The sequence below is a fragment of the Carassius gibelio genome, chromosome B20 (genome assembly GCF_023724105.1).
Source record: "Carassius gibelio isolate Cgi1373 ecotype wild population from Czech Republic chromosome B20, carGib1.2-hapl.c, whole genome shotgun sequence".
Taxonomy (NCBI): Eukaryota; Metazoa; Chordata; class Actinopteri; order Cypriniformes; family Cyprinidae; genus Carassius; species Carassius gibelio.
The window spans coordinates 10,512,784-10,528,382 of NC_068415.1; the positions used below are offsets into that span (position 1 = coordinate 10,512,784).

A 15,599-nucleotide genomic window follows, 5' to 3' on the forward strand; every position below is an offset into this window, starting at 1 on the left:
TCTGAGGGGCCATAGATTGTTGTCTCTGAACATGCTGGACCATAATCCTTTGCCTTATGCTGCAAGAGTCCTTCAGGGAGCAATAAATTCCCATTATGCTTTTGCCTACCAAACCAACCTTTGTATTAGCGAGAGACCTTTTCTGCTGAGTGAAACACATACATGGCTAAATCCTAAGTGGACACTGTGAGTGATAGGTGACCTCAGTGATATCATAAACGGTTATTATACAGAAATGAGAATGTCTTCAGTTAGTCTCACCTTAAGCTCACTATGATTGTTGTTGTTGGTTTTTTTTAGACCCCTCATCCATTAGAGACAGTGAGAAATGGTGCCCTTGAAGTGACTTTGGATTCAAGTATGACTTTCTACCCTCAGTTTATATTGATAGTTTTAATGCAGACTCTGTAAGTGTAAATGATTAATTTGTGTAAAACATGGCTTGATTTTTAGTGTGTGTAGTAATTTAAAATCACTTTGTTCTGGTGTATTTATTTCTGTGCAAGCGAGAACATGGTGATAGTGGTGTTCCTGGAAGAGTTTTTTGTGGGGGAGAGACTTTTTGAAAACTCAATTTTCTTTCATTTTGATCCTTATTGTGTAAAAAATTTTGAGCCATTTTTAAAAGCACTTCCCCTGTTAAACAAGCAGCACTTGTTCTTTTTCTAATCTCTCTTTACCATTTTCCCTCCAAAAAAAATTTGCACTGGCACCTTTGAACTCTGCCATGAATAGTAGTTGACCTCAGAAATAAACTAAACAGAATGGTTTTATGCGCAGGACATGTTATGTTATGGACAGAGTTGCACATACCAAGAGTTACATAGAATGATTCTTACACTTTTCTTTTCTTTTCTTTTTAGCTATTAATTAAAGCCATCATGCGTTTTCAAACATAAATTTGAATTCACCAAAACAGCCGAGGCAGGTATTTGAATATCAGATATCATAATGCAGGGTTGCTTTTCATGTGTGTGTGTGTGCTCCACCCAGGTCAAGAGCACCTGTTAATATTTTAAAATAACTCAGTAAGTCTGATCAGATGTCGCACAATGCATAGCTGCATATACCATGGCCAACAGCTGCAAGAAGCATATATATATATATATATATATATATATATATATATATATATATATATATATATATATATATATATATATATATATTAGGGCCGGGACTCGATTAAAAAAATTAATCTAATTAATTAGAGGCTTTGTAATTAATTAATCGAAATTAATGGCATATAAATATTTGAGCTGAGAACAGTGAGAAGTTTTTTTTTTTCACATGGATTTATAGTATACCATTGAATAATGACTGAATACATAAGCTTAAGCAACAAAATATTGTTTATTTTTGTTCAACCAAGTCTAGCAGACCAGTGCAATTTTTGCCATGAAGTGTAGCAGTAGCATATTTAGAAACAATTTAGAAATAGTACATTTCAGAAATTCAGGAAGCTTATAGGTGCTGGAACCTTTTTTTAAGTAAAACACAATACTGTCAATTACATTCAGAACATTGGAAACACTGACTATTAGAAAACATCTCTCGGTTGCTTCAGAGGCCATAACATACTAAGTCCAACTCTCAATAACCTTGGCCAAAACAATAAAGAGTTTAACATAAACTGCCAGTTGCACCAACAAAATAATACATAGTTCAACATAAAGTGTAAAGTCCATGCTAGCTGCTATATGTTTTGTGTGAGGTGATACTTGATGCTCGATGTGCTGCTGCGGTGATATGCGAACGCTAGTTGGTGCTCCAGTATTATCGGTCCGCCGAAACTCATCCAGTGAGAAACGTTCCGCGGTGCAAAAATACGTTATTAAAAATGCGGGAATTTTTTTTTCTGCGATTAATTAATCTTAGTTAACGCGTTATTGTTTGTGTAATTAATTAATCTCAATTAACGCGTTAAAGTTCCGGCCCTAATATATATATATATATATATATATATGGTGTAGCTAGACTCTTAACAAACCCTTTTTTATTTATTAGTTTTTCCTTGCACCTTTATTCAACTGTGTTCCAAACTTTCTGTCTTGCTTGTGTGTATTATAGCTTTATGTTGTAATATTGTTTTGCTTATTTAGCAAAATGTCTTTGTATTCTGATGAAGTGTGGTGCCCCTCGAGATATCCCAGTATAGTATCCATGGTCAGTGTGTTACAAATGATTTAGGTCAGTGTGTGCTGAAGACTCGGCGGACGTTCTCCAGTCTCCTGACTGTGATGTGCTTGTTATTGGACATCCTCAGGGTCCACTCGCATGCTGACCTTCAAAACCCAAGAGACCCTCAGCTGGAGCCGATTTCTTGTCCAGGCTTACTTTGAAATAACTTCCCCCTCTGTGGGGAATGACGAATTTCTGTTAAGTTTTATCTTGGATTTTAATGCTAAAAAAAATATAGAAATATTTGACATTAGAATGCTGTGAATGACCAATCAGATTGTTCTGAGGGTCAAATGATCTACTAAAATCTAAACGTGTTACTATTCAGCTGCAGTTAACACAGATAATGTGATTTCCAGCTTGAAGTTTCACAGCTCCTCAACTCTTCTGTCTAGCCTTCTTTCTTTGTATAACCATTGGCTAGTTTCCCAACAGCCCAATTTGTGTATGGCTGTGATTTTACTCTGAACTCTCTTTCTACAGATGAAACCAGTGTTGAGAAAGTTAAATCTGAGACTCCAGTACTTCTAAATGAAAGAAAAGTTAGAGTGTTACTTAATTTTAAGATTTTTCAAAGATTAATTAGTTACAACTGGCTCTTTTTTAATAAAATTTTTTTTACAAACTCTCATTTGCATTGCAGTTAGGGATATTAATCTGTGCTATTTAATAACTGGATGTGATTTGAGTAAGCAGTGGTATTTAGTGGACTAGTGGTTAACCATCATTTATTGCTCTTTCTAACAGTATACTATGAGCAGAATTAATGCAGATCATGTGATAAGTCATTGTTTTAAATTATATTTGAAGTACACCACTACAAAAGCAAGCTGAACACATTACACATTCCCCATTTTCTGATGCAAAGACCAGCACTATTCAAGCAATATTAGGTGGTTTCTAAAACTGTGACATGTGGAGGAGGGGGAACTGAATCCTGCTTTCCTGCAGCATCAGAAACCCGTTAAAAGAGAGGCAGTCATGCAGGTCATGGTATAAGATCCACAGTGTGGGGTGGTAGCATAGCTGGACAATGGGTCAAAGGTTAGTAAATAAAGCCATCCCTACTCACAGTGACTAAATAATTCTGTATTTGTTCTGCAAACACACCATTTATTCTTTACTTAACAGAGAATGTGGTTTTGATGTTCTCTCTCGGTTTACTCATGATTTATAATACTGTTCATTTTTTTTATGTAATCCCTCTAGGCTCTGAAAACAAGCAAAGCTTAATAAAGCATGCTTTTGTCATTCACAGCAGAGAATAAAGGAAAATGCAACAGCATTAAAACATGGATGGGGGCTTTAAAGTAGACAAGGTCAAGACCATATTCAAATTCTTGATGTAACAGTCTGGAGAATATTGTGTGTTAATATTTGTCAGAAAAAGCTCTATGAATCATAAAAGAATGCACAAAATGAAATAAAATATTAAATGTCATAAACGTAACAGTCAATTTAACCTATTATTTTAATGTTATTGCTTTGTGCTGTAAATGGAAATGAAGACTCTTGTGGTGTTGGTTGTTCGGTGTAAGACACTTTAAATGAGCTTTCTTTTTTATTTTATTTTTATTTTACCCAGTTTTCCTGCAATGCTTGCTGCTCTGCTTTGCTAACAGCAGAGGAGTTGCACTTTTAAGTGTGCTCAGGGACTCCAGTGAAGAAAAGAAAAAAAATCAGTGTAATGTAGCATGACTGCAGTGATGTCACCCTGCCTTTTCTGTGTGCAATACCATAGCAGAGTTTCTGGATGGAACGAATATCTCTGGCTGCTGGGAATCATGGGTAAAAGAGCTTAAATCTGTACAGCTGCAGCTATATTAAGAAAAATTGTCTCTTGGTGCCGTTCCTGCTGTAATTAATGCACTTTTAAAGGACTTTCATCAATGTCATAGGAACAAAAATTCTTCAGGAAAAATAGATATTCACATTGAATGTGTTAATTTAATCATGGTCAATCATCTGAAACTCTGATGCACAGTAATTAACAGCTTCTCCAACTGTCTGTTGTTTATGAATTTAATAAATAGCCCATATAGTTTGTATATCCAAGCAAGTTTTTGGATCAGTGTTTGATTTATAATGTCTAAATCAAGAAAACAGGCAAAATCAAATGCTTTGCAGCATTAAGTTTTATTTATTGAAAACGGTGCGACATGCTCAGTGGCAACACGATGATGACACAAGTTGAAACTTTCTTGATGATGAAATGAAACCGTTTGCTGTTCCAATCTTAAAGTAAATTTTTAAAGTGAAGGAGCTTAACTACAGTTCAAAAGTCTGTAGAAAAAAGAAAAAAAAGACTAATTCTATACGTTTTAATAGTAGTGTATGTTTGGTCTCCACACACACAAAGGTATTTCTGCATAATGTAGAGAAATATTATAAGCCACTGCCTGAGACTTATCTGCTCTGTAGTCCCCATCTGTGAAGCTTTAAGAAGGATTTTTCAACAACAACAAAAAAATAGAATAAATTCACCTGCTATTCCTTTTATCCCTCTTAGGGTTATTGTTTTGCCTGCAGAGGTTTGATGGTCTACATTTGGTGCATTTGCATGTTTGACTCATCAGTCTGATGGAGGTCATTTAGTTCTATGAAATGTTCACACCCACACGGTTGCACACATGCTTACACAATCATTTATGTGCAGAGCCAGTGCTCTAAAATTAAGTCAAATCTGCTGACAAAGCAGAGCTCAAACTCCCTGGGTGACACACAAATCACAAACACCAAAATGTAAAAACAGCAGTCATTTCATTCATTTACATCATCAGTATCATTTCAATGTTTTTCATATTTATTGCCCTGACAGCGACATTCTTCACACCAGATTAATGAAAATGAATGGGAAACCAGTGCGAGTAGTAAAATAACCCATGAATTAGAGAAACACTTAGAATATTGTTAAAATAGTTAAAACAGTGTTCAGTAGGTCAAGGTTTGGCTTTTCTGTAGACACAATATAAATTTCCTGGGGCTCATGTAATTGGCTTTAAAAAAAAAAAAAAACTGACAGCTTTAAAATCGCGTACACGACTTTTCCAAGAAGTTGGGGTTCTGTAATATTTTTCATATGTTTAAAAAGTCTCCTATGCTAAGGCTGCATTTATTTCAAATACACAGTATAAACAACAAATATTATAATGAATAAAAAAAAAATGTTTTCTATTGTAATATATTTGAAAATATTATTTATCCCTCCTATGGCAAACTTTAACTTTTAGCAGTCATTACTCCCATCTTCAGTGTGACATGGCCCTTCAGAAATAATTTTAATATGCTGATTTGGTGCTCAGGAAGCATTTCATAATAAATAAATATATATCTCTATATATATTTTCCAGGATTCTTTGATTAATAGAAATGTTTTTGTGTGTGTAACAATGTAAAAGTCTTTACTGTCACTGTAATGCATCACTGATAAATAAAAGTATACATTCTTTTAAAATGCTTATTCCTACACTTTTGAACAGAGCAGTAGTCCAAAGCATCCTGCACCAGCCAAACAGCAGCTTTTGGGATAAATAAGAAAACTAATGTACCGCTTTCTGCAGGTATTATGGAGACCTCCTAGGAACCAAGCAAGATTATATTTTTCAGAATTTGATATTTTGATATAATTTCCTTCTAAATTTTACAGAAAGCTTTTTTATTATGAAGCATTATGACAGTAATATGTTAAAAGCTTTTGATTTCTTTCTCAGTTGGTTGATTTCCAGTCGTGTTCTTCTCATCCACACTGCTGGCATGCAGCATTACAGATGGAGAGAGAGACAGAACTGTGGAAGGAAGAAAGGAATGGATGGTGAAGTTATTGTTCACTCTCAGGGAGCAGTGGGGGGGAGTGAAACACATTGCATGGGGTCTTTTCCAAATTTCTCTCTCCTGTGGTTGACTGTGTGTTTTGGCTGTTGAGATTCAGGCTGAGTGCCAGGTGGACTCTAACCTGCTGCCTGCCGCTTTTCAGCACCTCCACTGACTCCAAGCAGACTTCTTTTCCTAACCTCTATTCCTGATATTTTAACTGGAGGAAATGCATCAATGACTGCTTGTTTAAGACCCACTGAAGCAATAATTGATTAACAGTTGGTTCATTTGAATTAACTGCTTAACAATTAGTTCATGCACTTTAGTGGTCTGCTGTTTTTTTAATTAGATCAAACTTGTTTCCTTTCACATGATTTCTAAAGACGGTATACTTTTCCTTCTTAAACATGTTGTTGGAAAAAAATATATACATTGCTAGTCATAACTACATTTGCTGGTGTCTGTAAATACTATATTCAATGTTTTAGTGAGAGGAGTATTTCTAAAAGTAGACACCTAAAGCCCCTGCACCTAAACATTTCTGATTATTGTTTCTTCAACTCTGTGTTTATCCAGAATTTATTACAATACGCCTACCACATTGGCTCCTGGTCTGCTCTTAGGAACAGTGGTGATTGGGTCATCAAGTATTATCAAGTAAACATATCGTACACATCTCCACATTTAACATCTGATTGTCTGCTACTACCACCCCTTCGTTTCTGAGGGATCTCACCTCAATCTGTCACCTTTATCTTCATCCCCTTTTGTTGAATTTTAATAGTGGTGAAGAAAAAGATTTGACAGCAACAGACTCATTGACTCTTTTTTTGTTACTTTTAATCCTATGACTATTTTTAAAATAGAATTATGACTTGCATTATTCACTGAGTGCAAAGTGCAGTACATTAATTGCAAGTATCATAATTTGAAATTTAAGTGGAACTAAAATAGTTATATTCCACGATTTCTGTTATGTGTTGCTGTTGAATGTTAATTTTCAAAAAAAGCTAGTAACCTTTATTTAAATAGCGCTTTATACAGTAGAGATTTTAAAGCAGCATCACAGTATTTACAGGGAAGTAACATGGGGAAGGACACTTTTTCAAATATAAGACAAATCCATATTTTGCTGTAAAGCAGGTTTAAAAATGCAAAGACCAAAAGTATAATTTTTCAGCTTCAGTGTTGATTACATTCATTACATAAAACCAACCTTCTACATTGCGAGTAAATCACTTCCATATGCAATTAAATTTTCCTCTGGGTGACTAAATGATGTCTATAGTTAGCCATTGGCTAATAAATTCTTAGATTTTGCTCACCAGTGTGTGTGTTCGAGGCTGTTACAAGATTAGCAAATATATATTTTCACTTGCTGAACATTGACTGAGCACTTCAGAGTTTTTAATTCATATCAATGGACGCACAGCACACTTGTATTTGCCGAACTGTAAACTCTGTGTGAAGGCGCACAACTCGCCGTCGCTTTGCTGATAGCGCTGTTTCTTACACATGCTAAGAGAAAGAGTGGGAGTCTTAGGGCCGTTCACATATCGCGCCTAAAAACGCGTGGAAAACGCTAGGCGTGCTGCTTTTTTCTTTTTTCCAAAGCGCTCGGGCAGAAGCGCTCCTGAGGCACCTGCCTTTGCTAAGCAACCATGATGTGCTCTCTCCATGAAGATGCGGAAATTTCAGCAAAGGATAAATAGATTTGCAGCACTAAAAACCACTCGCAGGAGCTCTGCTACTAAATTTATTTCAAAATGGCAATCCATATACAGCTATGATCAGCTGTTCCTTCATCTTGGCTGAGTTTTCAACATTGTAACGGAAAAGGATGAAGCTGATTGGTTAGTTCTTGTCACATGACCCGCGGTGCGCTTGCGGCATTCAGAAAAGTTGACATGTTTTTAACTCGAAGCGGTGCGGACGCGCCTGGAAAAAACAGGCGCGTCTCACCACGTGCGTGTCGCGACCGCGTTGCCTCCATTATGAGCGCGCATGTAGCGTGCCTACATTGGAAATAACGAACTTGAGCGCGCAAAAGACGCGATATGTGAACGGCCCCTTACAACACTGAATCGACGCGCTATATGTAAACTATATTCTTTGTTGTATTTTCCTATCAAAATAATGGAGTTTATTTAGAATTATTCAGCTTTTTAGAACAAGCAGAAAGAAGATATGCTGGTTTCTCTGGTAGTGGGCGGAGCTAATGCACAAATGTCAATTTCATTGGCTGGCGCTGATCTATTACTGTCCCTGTTTTGATTTCAGCAAATAAGTTCGACTGAACACAGACAACGTGATTAATATTCATGAACCCAGCAGCTCATCAATCCGTAGTGCATTGTATATTGTTAGTATGGTAGTAAGAATTAGTAGTAGTAGTAGTATCTTTTAATAATAATTAATATAATCTATTACATTTTTTTTTTTACAAACTCTGAATGACCAACAATATCTTAAGCATCACAAACCTTAAGTTCATTTAAAATTACAAATATGCATTCGTAGATGGTTACCATACCATAATATAATGCTTGACTGACCAATTAAGAAGCTAAGATTTAAGAAGCTGTGCCGTTTTACAAAGATAAGCTGATTGGAATCATATATACAGGTGAGTGTGTGTGTGTGTGCGTGCGTGTGTGCGTGTGTGTGTGTGTAAAATGGTATATCAGCTGAGTCTGGCGAGTAAAACTGAAAAATGTACTTGCCGATGGCAATTATATTGCCAAGGTGTGCGTAGAGGGTTATAAAACACTAAATTACAAAGTAATTTACCATAATACTCTATATCAACACAATTCAATTCTAATTCCAACTCATGAATTAAAGAGGATACAGAATTTTGCCCAACCCAAATTTTCTAGTCTAATTTTAGCCTATAACTTTCAATAACCTTCAGCAGTATAATGCTATACTAATGTCAGGTGTTATGCATGGTCAGGCTGAACTATGCAAATGAGGTTTGATGTGGTATGCTAATTTGACGCGTTTGACAGTGATTGGTTACTTACTGATTGCATGTGTCTGGCTCTGGCAAGATTGAAGAGCTTTCGATGTGTCTTTACCGTTTGACGCTCAGGCAATTGGCAGCTCATTAGCTGCAGGAGGGCAGGTAAATGCACACACATATGCAATTTTTCTCCGAGACGCTGCTTCATATTGAGCAGACATAATATTTGCTCTTCTCTAGGGAGTTGAGTGTAGAAAGATCAGTGCAAATAAATTCTCAGAAATCCTACTTGTGTGGTGTCTACAGCCGCATACATTGAATGCATTTACACAATCAATACTGTGGCCTGAACAACCTTTCCCATTTACAATATCTCAAATAAGCTGCTATAATAAGCCTTCAGGATTAGATGGAGCCTATTCTGTGCAAGATAGGCAGCATATTAAATTATTTTTTTGACTTTGAATCCTTGTTATAACATAGCATGCACAAATTTATCTACTTTGCAGGGGCGACTCTTCTGAAGCTGACAGCATACAAATGTGATTTAACTCAAGGATTACGGTGTTCTTATAACCGGGATTTCAAAGAGGCATAAAATCAGCTTATCCTGTGCAAGACCTCATTCAAGATATGCTCCAGTTCAGAACACAATGAAATATAGGTTATATATCTACATAGCCACTTTTTCTCTTGTTAATTTGGGTTACGGTGTTGGCACCCTGATTTGATTTCCAATCTATTGCATTAAATTAACCTTTGGCTGAAATACAGACAGGGACTGTTTACCGTAAATCCATACTAATTCATTAGCAGAGAGGACGTTTCAGAAAGGTGAAGAGGGCAGTTAACAAAAAGGCTTACATGGGACATGACTACATCTCAGTCGGACAAATTCCATTTAAATAATTAATTAAATTTTCCCTCTCTTCTTTCATTACAATACCACATTTTCATCAATACTGGGTCTTATGCTGGAGGCGTTGCTGATTGTATGAGACTGTATTGAGCTCTTTGTTAGTGAATAGCCGCTCTCAGCAGAAAGTCTGGTGTGCCATGTTGCTGATGCCAGCAGCAGTAAGTTGGTTTCTGTGTAGTGTCCGGGTTGTGTATAGCCCTTGTGTGTTTGTGTCTGTGAGAGTGTGTGAGCCATGTTTTTGGTGACTGGCAAAGGCCAGTCAGCAGCAGTTAAGTGAGCTGCTTTCACAGCTCTTTTGTGGGCTCTCTGTTCTGTACAGGAAGTGTTTGTACATTTTCATCTTCTGATGCAGAACAATCTCATTCTCACAGGTGAAATGTTGATCCGGTTGCATTGCTGCTTATTGTTGCAGTACTGTAGTGCTAAAAAATACAAAAACCTTAAAGGGATAGTTTAAATTTTCTGGTTCCGATTCCGGTTACACCCAACAGTTCTGGTTCCGATTGCAGTTCCATTAAAATCATTAAACAGCTATTAAAAAATAGTGGTAAGGAAAAATGCTCGATACTCAACTACTCAATGCTCAATACTGTTTATTATTTATTGTCAACTTAATTTAAAGGTTGATAATGTCAAAATTCAACACATATTAATAGTATAGAATTTTTCAGGTTCCGATTCTGGTTCCAATGTAAATTAACTATTATTATGGGGTTTTTTTTTTTTTTTTTTTTCAATTTTACCTTTACTGAATGTAGTGTTGCTGGAATGTAGTAGGAATGTTGAGTAATGCTAGTCCATCAATCAGAATGTGCTTCAAAGTTGATGTTTTTTACACAATCAATACCATTTTGTTTTTTAAGCAGGAATAAGCTGGTTGGCCAAATAGTCCCTTGATGGCTAAGACACTTGTTCATTTCCCTAAATTAATCATCTATAAACTGTTACACTTATAATCATGTATACACACTCTTCATAAAGCCCCTATTTTACAAATAATGATGCAGTATTTAGACGGTATGATGCAATGAGTGGTTTCCATATTTGTAAACATTTAAAATAAATGAAAATAAATATTTTCTATCACTTTATCACTCTTGAAATTACATGTACACTAAATAATCTATCCCTCATACTTGCATTACAATAGCAGTCTATTTATTTAGTAGTCCAAGCTGAAGTCAGTATGTATGACAATATGGCAATAAAACTATTATGGATGTTGATTGGTTAATACAGCATTCCAGCCATGACATTTTATTGGTCAGTTACATCCTCTCTATCATGCAAAATCAGTTCTGATCAAGTTGACTGATTTGTAGTGGTCAGGTTTGGTGGTTATTGGGTCGTCATTCCACATGTGTGATCAGCACTGAGAGACAATCATTACTTTCTTTGTTTAATGACCAGCTCTTTCCACATGCATTGTAATGGCACAGAGTCACTTTGAAATTATTTGGTGTTTTTCTTATGCATTTCACTTCAGATTATAGAGTTTTTACCCAAAAAGTGTATTTCAGAGACACTGTGCACACAAGAGGGTAAAATAAAACATTTCGGCCTCTGGGCCAAATAAAAAGTCTTTTATAGTAAGATGTTTTTGGCACACTCCTGTCATATAAATGACTTTTAGTGTACACTAACAGCAGGAACGTCCCTAGAGTAGCCTGGGGTCAAAGACAAGAGAGATGTGTGCCTGATAAGAAAGAAACTCTTTCTCTAGATGGGAAGTGATGTCATAAAGGCACACATTGTCAGGTCATCCAGGTCAACCGATTCACTGACAGGAAAAAATGATATTAGTGATTTTGTGCCAGAAGATTTCTCTCCACTGAGACAGTGACAAAGCAGCACTGACATGTTTAAGAGATGTAGAGAGTTTATATAGACTTGCAAAAAGCAGGCTTTAAATAGAATTTGTTTTAAAATATGTTTACATTTTCTATTGATCATGGCAGCAGTTATTAGTTAGTGGCATTACCTGATTTGCATAATTCCTTTAGTGAATGAGGCACTAAAATGATGTAGATGAATGTGCGTTTAATTCAAATGTGGCCACTTGCATAAAATGACACTTAATTTAAACATTTAAACATTAAGAGTGTCATGTGACAATGGTATTGTGACAATCTGATCAGCATCAGCCTCCTTTCCCAGCTACCACATGGAGCTCATCTCGGTTGTTTTACAGGGTTGCCACATCAGCCACCAGCAATTCACTTCACAGTCTTCCATTCAGGGATCTAATAGGCTGTAGTAATCCCCCTCATGTTCATTTAGTTTCGATCATTATAAAGGGTATGTCATTCTCGGGATGCATGAGTGTGGAAAATGAGTCTCGTAAAGATGCCAGCCAAGTGTGAATCTCTCTGGAATCCTACAGACAGATGCTGAATTAGCCACAGCAATAGATATAATACAGTTTAGTGTAGTTTTTTTGATCTATGAGCAGGATGTTTTTGTGTGATTCCAGTGTACTTTCTGTCCCTTTTGGGCTGCTGACTACTTTGCATGCTTGAGTTAATACAAGTTAACGTTTAGAAATCAGAGGGAGGAGGGTAAAATGTTTGTTCATTGTTCTCCCTCTCGCCTTTTCTTTCTCAAAAAGGGAAGTGAGTAAGTGAGAGAGAAAGAGTCAAAGTGTAATTACTGTACTCTGGTGCTGTTTGTTATTGAGAAAGACATTGGGGTCTCTCTGACACGCTCTGAATAACAACACTGTAGGTACTAGATTGGAACAGTGGTGTTTCCCACGGACTTGCTCTCTATTTGTGGCGGCATATATATGTAGATTCATTCTCTGCCAGCAGGAGGCACTTGTAGAGCGGGAGAGATAGAGGTTTCCCCAGTTACGGCTGTACACAAAGCAGTGCTCCGCTCACAAATGCTGATAATTCAGACATTACATGCAAGATGAAATGAAAATTGCATCCAACATTTTTTGAAGACAGTCGTATTCCTTTAGAAAATACAGTGATATAAAAACATCCACACAGGTTTCGATTTTGAAACGTGCAGTTCTCATGTCTATTCAACAAAGTCAAAGCAATTTGTAAAATCTATTTGTGGCGGTCAGTTTTGATATTCAATGGGAAACACTGGGTATAACTGTAGTAGAGACAAACATATACAGAGTATTGTGTTTTCTATTGTAAATAATATACTTGAAAAAATGCCATTTTTAGGGTGAACTATCCCAAGAAATTGTTACCCTTACACATTTTAGACCTGCTTTTTAACTATGGGCACAGTTTTCTATGATTTTACATAATGTTTGTCCAAACCATTTTTGAACAAGCAAACAGCCAAATGCAAATCATGCAAATGGTGCAGTTGAGTGATATGCTTTTGATCCAGATATTAGCCTGATTTCCTCTCCGAGCTCAGTTACCGGTTCCTGCCTTAATTGATTTGATTAGATAAGAAGTGGGTGTCTCAATAATTTTTGTGTGGAATAAAACAGCACCGGTGCCTAATTAGTAATATATATTAATGAATTAGAGATTAAACTTCACTCGGATGACCAGGGTGCTAATTAATTCTGCTCATTTGCATAATAATAAGAACACATGACAGTAGAGATGTGTCAAGGTAAGCGTAAATATCAACTAACAGAAGTGAGATTTGAATGAGAATATTTTTTTTTGTCAGAGAGCTAGATGGCCATAGGGCACAGTCTGCCTCTCCAGACTCAGTTAGAGGTCAGTGTTTGGGGGTTGAGTGCTGACTGTGATGCTGTAATGCATCAACCATTAAACTGAAGGGCTCCTTACAAGTGTCCGCATACTTTGAATTTGTTAAGGGTTCAGTTACTCTTGGAAGCCACTCCGAGTCTATTTGAATAGACATTTTCTGCATTTATTTGAATTTTATTCTTATGATTTAAGTTTTTTATAATTTTTTTATGTTTTGTGTTTATGTGTGTTGTATGTGTGTGTGTGTTTTAAAAACCATTAGGTTTTTGGATTCTACATCAACATCTCAATTTAACTGCTGGTTAAAGACTGGTCATCTATACTAAAGACTGCACATTGCAGAGTGACTTTCCAGTCATGGTTTCCACTGTAAAGATGATCCCATTCTAATGCAGAGACAAAACATATATTTTACTTTCTTCTGAACTTTAACTTCATAGAAATTTAACTAGGCCACTGACTATCTCTTCCTCTCTTAGTCTGTCAGTTGGTTGGTTGCTCTGTGTGTCAGTAAGGCCTATAAAACCTTTAAACTCCAAGCTGTTAGGTTTTGATTTGGTTTTGTACGCAGTGCTGCTCTGGAACTGATGCTTGTTAGATGCTGATGCTTGCTGATCTGGCATCTTGGTGCACCAAATGTTAGAGTGTGAAAGCAAACACTTTCCTAATGTGATGTTTAAGCACTTCTGTTGCTGTATTTAGGCTCTTATTATAAAAACTGTCAGCTTCAGAAATTGGTATTGGTTTGCGTGTGTGAGTGCTTTTGAACACGTTTTGAATTATGCGATAGCACAGGCATGTAGGACTCTGCATCACCATCTTCACCTGTCTTTGCTGTCCCCCTTCCTGTCACTTTTTTTTTGTAATACTATTTGGTATCCGAAAGTAAAGAAACCAAGTTACAAACCCAAATGTTTTGTTTGCTGCATTGGATTAACTGGATTAATATGTTTTGTGAATTATTCAGACAGTTTTTTGTGAACTGGATGAACTTGAAAAGTTGATCCAAAATAATAATTTATCTACCAGTCACACATTGCCACTTCTTTCATCATGAGCACTCATTTTAAGATGAGCTTTTTGTTTCAGTGCAGAGTCAAATGTTTATGTGAAGTGCATCTGAAAACATAGCAGAAACAGAAAGCTTTTGTGGGAATAGCTAGTTCTTATGCTTACTGGCAGCTTATGAAGTAGACAGCACTTTGGCATTGTTTATAATAATAATACCTTACATTTATATAGCGCTTTTCTAGACACTCAAAGCGCTTACATAGTCAGGGGGTATCTCCTCATCCACCACCAGTGTGCAGCATCCACCTGGATGATGCGACGGCAGCCATATTGTGCCAGAACGCCCACCACACATGCCAGCTTACTGGTGGAAAGGAGACAGAGTGATGAAGCCAATCAGCAGATATGGGGACTGTTAGGAGGCCATGATGGTCAGAGGCCAATGGGCGAATTTAGCCAGGATGCCGAGGTCACACCTCTCTACTCTTTTCGAAAGACATCCTGGGATTTTTAATGACCACAGAGAGTCAGGACCTCGGTTTAACGTCTCATCCGAAGGACGGTGCTTGTTGACAGTATAGTGTCCCCATCACTACACTGGGGCGCTAGGACCCACACAGACCACAGGGTGAGCACCCCCTTGCTGGCCTCACTAGCACTTCTTCCAGCAGCAACCTAGTTTTTCTCAGGAGGTCTCCCATCCAGGTACTGACCAGGCTCAGCCCTGCTTAGCTTCAGTGGGAAACCGGTCTTGGGCTCCAGGGTGATATGGCTGTCTCTCTTTAGACAGAGACTGGCATACTACTAGTTACTTTCAAGTATATATGTATATTTTTTGACATGATGTGTTTTCTGACAGTGTTTCATTGTAAAAACATCTGTTCGAATATCTCTCTGTCTCTCTTTTTTTTCCCTTCTGTCACTCTTCTGTCTTGCACATGGTTATGTGGACTTGACATGATGATTGACAGGTAAGGGAAGCTGACTCTTTTGTGACAGTTTGTGTTGTGCTTTC

The 15,599-nt window shown here is 36.9% G+C and overlaps 1 protein-coding gene across 5 annotated transcripts in view; it reads left to right on the forward strand.

The window, feature by feature from the left end:
- The window catches only part of sash1a (SAM and SH3 domain containing 1a), a 218,747-nt gene that overhangs the window by 94,083 nt on the left and 109,065 nt on the right, over positions 1–15,599 (forward strand). The window lies entirely within an intron of this gene.